The 12,365-nt window shown below is 39.3% G+C and overlaps 1 long non-coding RNA gene across 1 annotated transcript in view; it reads right to left on the minus strand.

Annotated features, from left to right (window-relative positions):
* The window catches only part of LOC118796040, a 39,810-nt gene extending 27,913 nt beyond the window's left edge, over positions 1-11,897 (minus strand). Inside the window, exons 1-2 of the long non-coding RNA XR_005005836.1 lie at positions 11,814-11,897; positions 7,616-7,722 (exon numbers count right to left, since the gene is read on the minus strand). This is a non-coding gene — a long non-coding RNA (uncharacterized LOC118796040). The remainder of the gene's footprint in view (positions 1-7,615; positions 7,723-11,813) is intronic.
* Between the last annotated feature and the right edge of the window lie 468 nt (positions 11,898-12,365).

Genomic DNA, 12,365 nt, shown 5'->3' on the forward strand with positions numbered 1-12,365 from the left:
GAGACAAAAACAAACTCAAGATCAAAAAAAAAAAAAGAGACTGGAGGAGATGAGACAGTCATGATGCACAGACGAGACAGCTTTAGGAATATCTCAGCTCTCGTGCATGTGAGAAAAAACCAGGGCATGTCCATTTTACTTCACTGAAGAGAATATGCAACATCAAATTCATGCAAACGCATTGCAATATATTCAATTTATTTGAGTGATTGTGTTTCTGTATCTGTATTTACAAGGTTTCAGATATTACAACAGGGATCCAGGCCTACTTTCTAGTGCCACTCAATTATTCAAGTGCATGGAGGATTGGAGTGTTGTTTTTACTCTCTTACAATTCATCACTTTGTTCCTACTGCATTTATGCAATTGGTTTCGACAGCAATAATCATGAATAAATAATGGGCTGATTTTCTGCATATCGTTGTCAACCATCAAACAGAGGTTTCTGTATTAAGTGCATCTAGCATTGCAATATTCTAATGGCATTCTCTTCAACATTTTTCACGCATATAACCAATAATCACTGTCATGTCAGTCTTTGCAACAGCTATATTACACACATTCATTGCAAACACTGGTCTATCTTCCTGACAGCAGTACAAGTAGACAAACATGTGAACATGTGCTTGCAGTGAGACATGGCAGGTTGATGTAAACATACTAAAACACATCCATTTGTGATCGTCAAGGCCACGGCTGGGGAACAAAGCTTTTAGATCTGTTATGCTGTAAATCTCAAAGCAGCTCCGGATAAGGCTAAATCCTGATGTGTGATGTCCCTACAGACACTGAGTGGAGCGCTATCGTCCTGGTAACGTCGAGTGGGAAGAGGCGCAGTGCTGATCAGAGTTGTCCATCAGAGTTGAACAAGGGGGGGGAGCGTTTCCATACCAGGATACTGCAGCTGCAGGTCTAGCACCTCTGTGATGCGCACACACATTTACACACACACACACATCATATGGGCACACACACGCACACGTGCGTGCACACACACACATACAGCTGTCACAACAGAGCACAGCCAGCTCCACCTGCTCTTCTTCATAAGATCTCCTCACACACAAACACACACATACACAAACACATGCACATAAACAAACATGACACACACACACAGCCATATCCTGATGTGATTCCTTGCAGGTCTCTTTCTCTACATGTTTCAGAACAGACCTGTAAATATTAATTCCTCGTGTTGTGATGTCAGCTGAACATGACATGATGTTCAGATTCTGAACGTTTTATACATGTCCGGCAAAGGAAAATGTTCCAAGGTAAAAACATACTTTGAACTTGAATGGATACATTTCTGTTCTTTTGTACTGGAAGTGACTTTGGATAAGAGCGTCTGCTAAATTAATGTAATGTAATGTAACAGGAAGGTTGGCAGAGATTGTCCATGCATGCTGCATTTGCCATTCTGTTTAGTGAGGCCAAAGCATGTATGCATAGTAGAAATATCCAGATCGTTGCAACAGAAACGCTTTCACGTTTGAGGGAAAAAATTTGCCACACAAGTGTCTACATTAAACTGGTTTGTTTGGGGTGTACTTTGGACAGCCCAGACATCACGTCGGAAAGACTGGTGTTGATTAACCAATTTTGTCTGTGAAAACAGACAGGAATGCACTAAAATTGCCACTACTCTTCTGTGTTCATTGAGGCCTGAAGGCTGTACTTTTGTTAACCCTTTATTGGCACGGTGTCCAGTTCTCAGAGAACTTCTTAAGATTTAAATAGAACCCGTGAAACTAGCTTGTCAACATCTGAGTCCTCCAATGACCAACTGATTATAAAGAGCATTTTTGATTTCATTTTAAAATAACTACTGCCAACAACAAACGGAGAGAAATTTTTTTGATCTGCTGAAACACTGGAATGACTGCCTGTCCAACAGGGATGGTTTGAAGCAGAGGAGTCAGACTGAAAGCAGGGGGAAGCTACGCGCCCAATAGCCTCTGGGATATAACTACGTCAATATTTTTATTTCACACAACAATTTACGCGTAGTTTTTCTTGATTATTCCAACAGGTCTCAGCATGTTTGGAATGAAAGCAAGAGAGGGAAAAAAAACAGCAAATGACTAATTTAAAAGGACTACATTCAGTCCTGCGAAAATGTAAGATCAATGCAAGCTAATTGCTCTGGAGGTGGAATCCTTGGCACAAGCCTCACAGCCATTGCTGGCTGTATGTTTTGACAGGGCAGGTAAAAGCACTACTTATACCTGCATGTCAAGGCCTCTTATCCCCAAAATCTGGGTATCCCTGTTACACATTTTGTATGTCACACGGTGAGTTAAAATGTGAGTTGTGTTGCCTTTGGGTATTGAGCTTCTTTTGAGAAGAGTAGCAACTGGAGGTTATGTGTTATTCCTATGTACAAAAAGAATGAAGCCCATGGTCCCGGGTCTCAGCTAAAGTGCTGCCTTGCCTTGTTTTTCACCAGACTGTTTTTGAAATGGCGACACAGAAATTTTCCAATCTGGGCCCTTTTCCTTTTTGACCTGTAAAGAACAAACAAATAAAAGGGCAGGTAAGTGGCCAACGAACCTGAGCCCTGCTCCCTGGATGAAAACGCTCTTTGAATGCGAGTCCAAGCTAAACGGGCTGGTTGTTGCGATGGTGTCGTAACCAGACCAGATCAAACTGGAACAGCCATGGCACTGTTGCTGGTTTCCTAACACAGCCAGGACATAAACTCAGTATGGACTAGTGGTTTAGCAGGGAATTAAATAAACAGGGATATGGCATCTTTTGCAGGCTGTCAAATGCCAACAAGCCAGAGGTTCTCCTCTAGGAACAGACCAATAGGAGCCTTTGCACTTCACTTTAAAAACATACAGTATGCAAATTAGGAAACCATTCATCAAGTTGCATAAAAACAAGCCAGTTTTCTGAATTGCAAGTGAATATTTGATAGAGTTTGGCAAAGACATTGTAAAATATTGTTACTGGGAGAAAAGTGTAGTGTGATGAAACCTGTTTTTTCTGTTTATTTTAGCATACAAAAAGTACAACCTTTGACTCTTGCTCCAACCCAGTTCTTTTGTTTCATTTAAAAATTAGGCTTCTTTCCTGAATGTCATGTTATTGCAAAGGAAAAGTTCATGAACGAAGATGGAATAAATGGCCTATTGTCATTATTATACTTTCTTATGTTCTTACATTGTCAGGATTTCATGAGAATGTAGATTCATGCTTGTCTCTGATATTTTGGTTGGGGATTTGATTGTGTCCCCTTTTATTATCTGCCTCAGACATAAACATCATCTTGCCTTTAAGCTGTAATAATGAAAGAAAAGTTGGTAAATAGCATGCATCTCCATACTCTGAGTCAAAAAGGTACAACCAGACAGTGACAAAAGGCCCATGTTACCCTCTCCAGCCGCATGACACTCAGGGTATTGATGTTGGTGTCCAGGGCACGAACGCAGGGCATGGGCCCAGAGGAACTGTGTCAATAACCCCTTTCTCTGAAAGCTTTTAACTGGAGAGCGTGTCCTGTGTACCGCAAGGCAGCGGACGTGTTTTTACCCGGTGAACAGGGAGACATCTCACTGCTGTTTTTCGTGTTTTCGAGGAATTCTGGAAGGGTTTTTCTTTTTTTTTCCCCCCTCTCCTGAACCTGCCAGACATTTAAAAGGGCTCTTTTGTTGAGCCGCAGAGATGGCGGTGTCAGCAGGTCAGTGGGAGAGGGAGGTGTATGTGTGTACTGTAAGGTGCTGCTGCTTCTGTGATCGCTTTTAAGCACCATGTATACACTGGCACTGTCTTCCATCTCCACACTTCCTATTCAGTACCCATGCCCTAGTTCTTACTACTGCAACCTCACGTACCATTACAGCCTTGTAAATCAATAATAATAATAATAATAATGTCAGCATCAACAACACCAACACCATTATGAGCTTTCCTAAAGCATTGACCAACACCAACAGTACTCTCAGTTTTCCTAAAAAAAATCAACAACACTAACAGCACTATGACCTTTCCTATTGCATCCACCTGTTATAACCAGCAATTGTTATCATTTTTACTACAGCATCAACAACAACACACCAATAGTGCTATGAGCTTTTGGGCAACATAAAAAACACCAACAATGTTACATGTATACTATTAAATCAACAACAGGAACACTATTCTTGACTGTTCAGCATCAGCAACATCAACATTGTTGAGGGCCTTACTTAAACAGCACCCACAACAAATGTCACCAAATGGGAGGGAGAGACTTGAACTTTACTATCAAAAAAGCAACATTAATAATAATATATTTGTTATATATATAACAACAGTAGCAACAATGTGTTTTATGACTTTTACTGTGACAACAGTCACGAAACCAACAAGTCCCATTTAGTTTTTGTCACTGCCTGTCTGACTATCTTTGTCTTGGCTGTGCTCTCCACAGGAAGCTGCTCAGCGTGACTTCCTCCTGGTGTGGTAAGTCAATGCTGCACTCAGTGGTGGACAGACCTCTACCACAGACACTAAGGAGAGAAGTACTGGGTTACAGCTGCCATACCCAACACTCTGGCATCCCCTAGTGGCAGGATCACTAACACACCCAGTCCTGTCTCATCTTCTAACTCTCACAGGTGAACATCAGCTCCCTTTGATCCCTTTGAGGGAGAGAGGATCATGGCAGACCTCTGTGTCAGTGTGAAACTGCACAGGCAGGACTCCTCTGGTGTGGTACAGAAGGAGATGAACTACACCAAATGGTTAAGAAAATGTGCATCTCTTCGAATTTGAAATGAAAAATACACTGTACACATGATGTGCACATTAAATAAATTAAAAAATATAACAACTAATCATTGGCTAATGTGACTCATCAAAATTAGTCAAAGAGTAAATATAGTTGATAACCCAGCCCCCACGTTTCTAAGAACCTATGAATGCATGGTATGAACGCAAGGATCACAGGAGCATACATGTCAGAAGTTGGCACCCTGTTCTTCAGGGGCAGTCCCCTCAAGAGATTCAGACAGCTGCTATACAACAGTATCTCCATGGGAACAATTTAGGGGGGGGGGGGGGGTTGAAAGACAACATAATTCTATATTTGTCAAGTCAACACACACATTCAAGCATGAAACGGAGGTCATACAAGGTGAGTGAAAAGAAAATTGGACAGACTTTAATGATCTTAATACACTTTGGTGATGTCTGGATGCTTAAAAGAGCACTAAAACACATCTGGTCAAACATAATATCACCAATAGTATATATAGTCCAGAGGACATGCCAGCAGGTGAATTCAGCAAGCAAAATATTAGGCATCTTTTTATAGAGGGGAAAAGATGGGAGGTAAAATTCTGTCCTTGTTAAAGAGAACTGCATATCTTGCTCATCACTGTGATGAGATGTTTTACAGTATTTGACCTGCTGAACTCACCTAGCTTTGCTTCTAACAGAACAGTCTTTAGCAAGAACTGCAATCGAATGTGTCCCCATTTGAATAAGTAAAATATTGAAAAACTACTGCTGTCATTCACTGCATGATTGCACACCTGGTGGTATATTGTATTTAGACACACCCATTGCTCTCATTTCCTGTTTTTGCAAGATGTAGATTCATAATATCACAATTTGCCTCCAGCAAGCATTTGATAAAAATAGAAAAGAATGTGAAAACTTCTTATTTAAAATGGAAATGTACTATCTGGCTAAGACTGCTACTGTACCACAATTCTTGACAGTAATTGGCAATATTTGATGTAGGAAGGTTTTCTGACATCACAAACCTGCAGTGCATCTGTGTAAGCATTATACCACTTAACCAATAAAAGAGAATCTACCAAACAGTCTTAACTTTTTCAACATGACTTATTCAATCTTACTAAAGGGTTGATAGCTATAACGAGGCCATTTAGGTTTTTACACTAAAATACAGGCAAAGTCCTTGTAATTTACTGTTTCTAAAGACATCTTTGAATAAATGCCACACTACTACAGGTTTTTCCTGAATGGGCTGGGTTAGAAAGTCACACCCACAATCAAACAAAAGCACAAGGTTACACGTATCCATATAGTCAACAAAAGTTTCTCCTGCAAACCGGCCCATCAACCCAGTCTTCCTTTTCTTCTTATGGTTTATTAAGTATGTGACACAAGATAATTACCCCCTCTGGGTATCTAGCTTTCTTAAGAGATTATCCCAGGTCAGGTTATAATGTCTTGTTGCATGAAAATAAGAAGTTTATATTCTGACAAGGACAGATGAAGATTTTTAAGATTAATTATCACTAAATTTAAGGTGGCGCAATCTATAGCAAAGCTCATCACTAAAAATAAATAAGAATCTGAAATTTAAAGCAGCACATTTCTGCTTGCCATACTATTGGTCCCACAAAATAATATTATGATAGTAAGATTAAACCACTGTAACAGAGTTTGTGCAAAGGTTGCATGCAATTACTTCCACAAAGCATACATCGGCATGCATCACAAGCATCAAATTCATGTCAAATGGGTGTTTTTAAATGCGCTCTTGAATAGGAAGAGGTGAGAATTAATACCCTGGTGTTAACTTCAGAATCTCAAAACAGCTGCATATTTGCATATGTGACTGTGACACAAGTTGGCTGGCAGAAAATGTGGAATTAGCACAACATTGTTACAGAATTAATTGAACTTATTTTTGGATTTGGATGACACATGTTGAGAGGTAATGCAAAATGAATGCATTTCCAGATTTGACAAGCAATGTTACCAAAATAATAGGATACTTATCTGCTCCTACCAATAATGCTGTCCTGAGCTGGTATTGGTCAACTGTATATCAATCTGACCCAATTACACTATTAGTGATCAACAGTAACAAAATCAGAGGAAAAAATGGGTTACAAGCAACTGCCATTAAAAAGTTATAAAACCACAAATGGTTTATCCATCACTTTAAACGCAGTAAGTGTCCTATCATTAAAAAACAAGGCACACTAACCTGGAACCAGTGTTTGTGATAAATTAGATACTTTGGAATAGTAGATGACAGAAACTCCAGTTACCACAAAGCAGCTAAAAAGCATGATCACAAACTATACTGAGGGGTTCATTGAATAACAGTGTATTGTAATGCAGGATCAACAGCATCTTATTTCACCAAACTGCTAACCCCTTTATATGTAGATATAATGAGCTCATCTGTTTCCACCTGAAAACACGCATATTTCGGATATGCCTTCACATTTGATACGGTCTTGATACCCCTTGTAGTTCAGTTTAAATGTGTCTTAAATTTCAGTAAAAGGTTGGAATTCACTAACCTAAGTACAGTTCTACGGTTAGATAATTGGGCAATTGCAGTATGCTTTGCAACCCGGCATCCCGCATAATAACATCACAGCCTCGCCAACGTGTTACATTCAACGGGTGATAACGACTTGATACCTGAATATTCAATGAGTGCGCAAGGAGAAAAAAAATGATCTGCCATTCTCGACTAGAGAAGCGGAAAATTATATCAAACAAAATTACTCATAAATTACACTGAATATTTTGACATGCAGTTATACAATATTGACGGAAATGGAGGGTAAATGGCACAGAGGATGCCATATTTCACCATTAGTCATTCGGCGCTGACGATCAGATTACTCACAGGAGAGCGTCTGTCGCGTGTGGGTAATGAGACCCTTAATCCCCTGGCATAGCTGGTTGTCATCGAGACGCTGCGAGCTATCGTGCCAAAAAAATCCGCTCCGCTCCCTAAATACAACGACAGCAGTTTAAAGTGCAGTTTAAACAATAATGCGATCACAAAAATTCTGCTTCATAGCGTATAATTGTACTGGAACTACAAAGAATCGCAAATGGAATGGGAAATTTCACTTGTCTCCTGTTCCCGTGAAACACTTAATGTAGGGTAGTTGTTTAACGTATTGTTTTATTAATACTGCTTATCATTTTCCCACTTTCAAAAATAAGCCTAAGTCATTTGAAATGTATAAACTGGGACGGTAACTTTTATGTTTCCATAAATAGACCTGCCAAATTGCGTTTCATCAGAATTAATTTCCCATGCCTTTAGACCTCTGTGAACCAGCTGGCTGATGCTGATGTCTGCATCGGCCTGTACCGAGATCAGCGCCACCCTAATGTACGTAGTAGATAAGGTTATCTACAATACAGCTCATGATAAGCCTATCATATAGGATACTCCAAAAGTGACAACACGCTCGCCAAAAGCGTCCAAAAGCACTTTGTGAAAGCATTTATCACAGTTAACACTCATTAATAGTAACACTCATATAGTCATTTTACTATAAATAACAACTATGGTAACGAAGCAGTCCAGGATTGTGCTACTGTTTCAGAGGGTTCAGTGCGGAGGCTTTGTCATTTCAATGATCAAGAGCATTATTAACACGGATGGCACGCTTTGGAACATTATGCTATAGGATTCCCGGTTAAGTTGAAACATGAACACAAACAACCACTACTGCTGAAGTGCTGCAGCAATTGTGTTTCTTTATTTATGATTTCGCACAGTAGCCTAAGATCACAGCTCCATAGGAATAGATTAATCCTTCCATTAGCTACCTCAAGGTCAGAACATGATGCCCGCTCTCCTGAACAATTTCTTAGTGTCATACCTCCACCTAGTGGTCATATGTCCACATTGCCGAAGCCACAGACTACAGAAGACGCTCACAAGAATGATGAATGCTATACGCGGGGTACTGTACAGACCTTGTGTAATTGAGTAATTACAGACCAATATTTCATACAGTTAAATAATAAATTAAATTCGTTTTTTAGTTTTCATAGGCCTGGGAAAGTATGAAAAGGCCGAAGTCATTAGGCCTAACTAGAGAAAAGTGGTCCCTTGCTTCAATTCACGCAAAAGTTCCAATGCACGCAGGTACACCAGCTTTAGTCTACCAGTTTAAAGGTTCAGTCTCGCCTTTAATTACAAATGTGACTTTTGCGTCTAGTAATGTTTATTTTATCTAAGAAGAAACAATAACAACTTGTCCCTTTTCTGACAAGTCTAGATTTCAGGAGGTACCAGTCCAGTTGTCGAAAAAACGGTGATCACATTCCGAATTATATTATAGCTATTATATAGGCCTATAATAATTATATAATATAGGTGATCATGATGACCATAATACTTTTCTTGTGGGCTAATTACTTATTTTAGTTTTCTTACGTTTTACTGTGATTATATAATTTATATGGATACCATGGGTAGCCTACTTTATTTTGATGTTTTAACAGCGTTCATAACCGCGATAATATGGTGGTTGCAATACAGTGTTCCTTGTTGTCATGGATACTTAAACGCTGTAGGCTATCATAGTCAACGTCCAAATCGTTATAGGCTACATCCCTACTGTGATGATGATGATGATACATTAGTCTGTAACTGGAATAACTAACGCATCACGATCAGGGGTTTAAAACAGCGGTAAATTATAACGATTAATCACTTCAACAAAGTCACACGAAGTCCCTCTATAGGCTACGAACACGACTAAAGAAATGACTAGACAGGTCTACTTTTTCTCATTAGCGGACACCCTTACTAACAGCCTACCAGCCGAATTAAGTCACGATGTCAGTCAGCCATCTACATGGCATTTTTTTTTCTTCACTGTTGCTTTACTAGGCCTACGTTTTGATCTAATAGCGGCAGATAGTTAGGCTACTCATTAACCCCCGCACTGAGTGGAAAGCCTGACCTCTGCTGTTGTTTAGAATACGTAGCACTTTTGTTTAATCTGCGTAACATGATACTCGCCTACAGTGCTTGAATTTCCAATGCAGGACAGGTTATCACAAAAAAATGTTTTTATAGAGAACAGCAGCATCGAAATTATATGTTAATTAGGCCTAATACATGTCTGTCCAGTTGTGATACTTATAAAAATTAAAATCCTAATTTAAAAAAACAAAATGAACCGCTAATACATCAAATGGCCTAGGTATTAAATATTGTAGCCTAACTAATAGAGCCATAAGCCTACAGCATCTGCGAGAACTATATTTAGCTAATTAACCAGTTGATAAACAGGACATACGAGGTGTTTTCCCAGCATTCCTGGAAGCTTAATATTTGTTACATCAAACATTACTATTTCCACGAACTGCTGGACAATAGTATAGGCCTATCATTATCGTAAGATTAAACTGAAGCTGCAGAAAGCCTCTTCCAGTAATACCAGAGGGGATAGTTAAAACAACAAACGTATTGCAAGATACTGTTGACAACAGATCTAGGTACTGATGTGCCTTTACAATACCTTTAAACAACTCACACTTCTAACAGGACAACATTGGGTTTGACTCGCTAACTACAATTAGAGACCGTTTTTCTGATCATGCAAGATTAAGATCAGTGGCGCAGTTTGATTTTTTTTTTTTTTTTTGTATCAGCTACCTGACTCTTTCAAGACTACTGGCCGTAATTTCCAACCAATGAGATTTTTTAACTAGAGACCACATCCCCCCTCCCCAACCGGACTCGAGCGTTCTACCGCGCAGTGGTTTCTGCTCAGAACATGCACACTGGCGTAAATGGGGGAAATGGGACGTGAAATTCGGATGCAACATTCATTTGTGTGAACATTACTGGCAAGGTTTGGAAAATCCCGGTTAGGAATTTCAAAGCACTTTTGAGTTTTTCTAAACGTGTGCATTAATAGCCTATTTATTGATGCTTGACTTGGTCTATTCATAAATATTTGTTCATGATGTAAAATATAGGCTGTCCAATAGATTACGCCTTGATCAGATTTCACACGATGAACGCTGAGCACCAGCATCGGCTTGAAATCATTGGGTTGCGAGGTGATTAGACTTGCTCTCTTTAATTAAAGTGTGAAATTTCTTCAAACATAAAATGGAGACATGCAGCCCTAAGAGTTACTAGTTGGCTAACGTAGCGAGACAACTGAGTTAGAGACAAGGCTTGTTTTGGTTTTTCAAAATAACTAATGTGTACATCAACACTCCCAGTGCGTATACCACTGATGCAGCAACTTAGTCCTATTTCCAATCAACATAACTAGGTAATTTTATAAATAACATTCCGCATACACGGTCTCTTGTGGAGACATGCACCGTCCGGTTCAACTCGGTATCTGTCGGTGCATTACCGTTCTGAGAAAAGACCAACCGATTCTAACACGCCCACCCAAATTAAAAATAATAGGCTAATAATTATTATTTAGGAAACGATAAGAACGACTTTTAACAAAAAAGGAGTGAACGCTGTTTGACGTCTGGTCATTGTTGTCACATCAGCGAAATTCCATTCCGAGCGCGAAAATTCAGCGTCTAACTTCTAAGACACCGTCTGAAAAGACCTAGCAACCAAACCAAATACGTTTCCTTTCGACAACAACCGGCTTATATTATAAACCTGAGTTTGAGAATGTTTTTTTAAATAGTCAGTCATTTGGTTTAGAGGTCACAGTCAAAGATTCGACGCAAATTCCAGTCAAGATAAATCAACGTAGCCAGTTTATGCGTCCAGACAATAATGATGCAAGTATCTGCGACTGTTACAATAAGATAACATTTTACTCACTACTCGAATTTTCAGTTAGGTTATTCTCAATAACACAACGTTCAGATCTGTTCGCAGAGTTTCGATTCAATTTGACAGGACACAATTTGAAATGTATGTAAAACCCCGCTGAAAAGTAAAGCTGTTACGTTAACCACCGTATTTTGACATAGGTAGCCGTCTATCGCATACAAAACTTCATTTTAGATCAACCCGATTTATTACAGAAGGTAGTTAGCCAGATAACTCGATATTGCGACACGAATACACTTAGGTTACTTACAGAATATTTATGACTGGTCATGCGATGGACAAATATTAACTTAGTCCCGAAACACATGAACATAGCTAAGTAACGTTACATCTGTTTGCTAACTAACAGCGTTTAAAGCCTGAAATGCATGTCTTCGCAGCTGGCAACTAAATAACCAATTCAACGAATGAATCGATCGTCGGAAATTTTATCTAAACTGACTCGTAAAATATTCTTGATTATTTTTAATGCCACTCCATTCGATTGTATTTGGCGAGTTATACTTGTTTTTACGAATTTATGGAAATAAAACATTCACATAAAATATCATTACTGCAGACAAAAGGCATCTAGCAGCTCGCCACTTATTTAAGAAGCAGAATACAAAATGGAGTTTCAGTAATTGCATTAATCACTAATGGCGCCACCGCCGGAATACGCCGCATGTCGTTTTCTACCATTGGTGTCTCAACAGTAACAAAGGCCATTTGTTCCTCCATGACAGAACGCGCACATTTCTCAGCAATGCGAAATGGCGGACTGAGGTGGAGACAAGGACAGTGAAATCTGACACTATAACTC

Source organism: Megalops cyprinoides, chromosome 20, assembly GCF_013368585.1.
Source record: "Megalops cyprinoides isolate fMegCyp1 chromosome 20, fMegCyp1.pri, whole genome shotgun sequence".
In the NCBI taxonomy this organism is placed as follows: Eukaryota; Metazoa; Chordata; class Actinopteri; order Elopiformes; family Megalopidae; genus Megalops; species Megalops cyprinoides.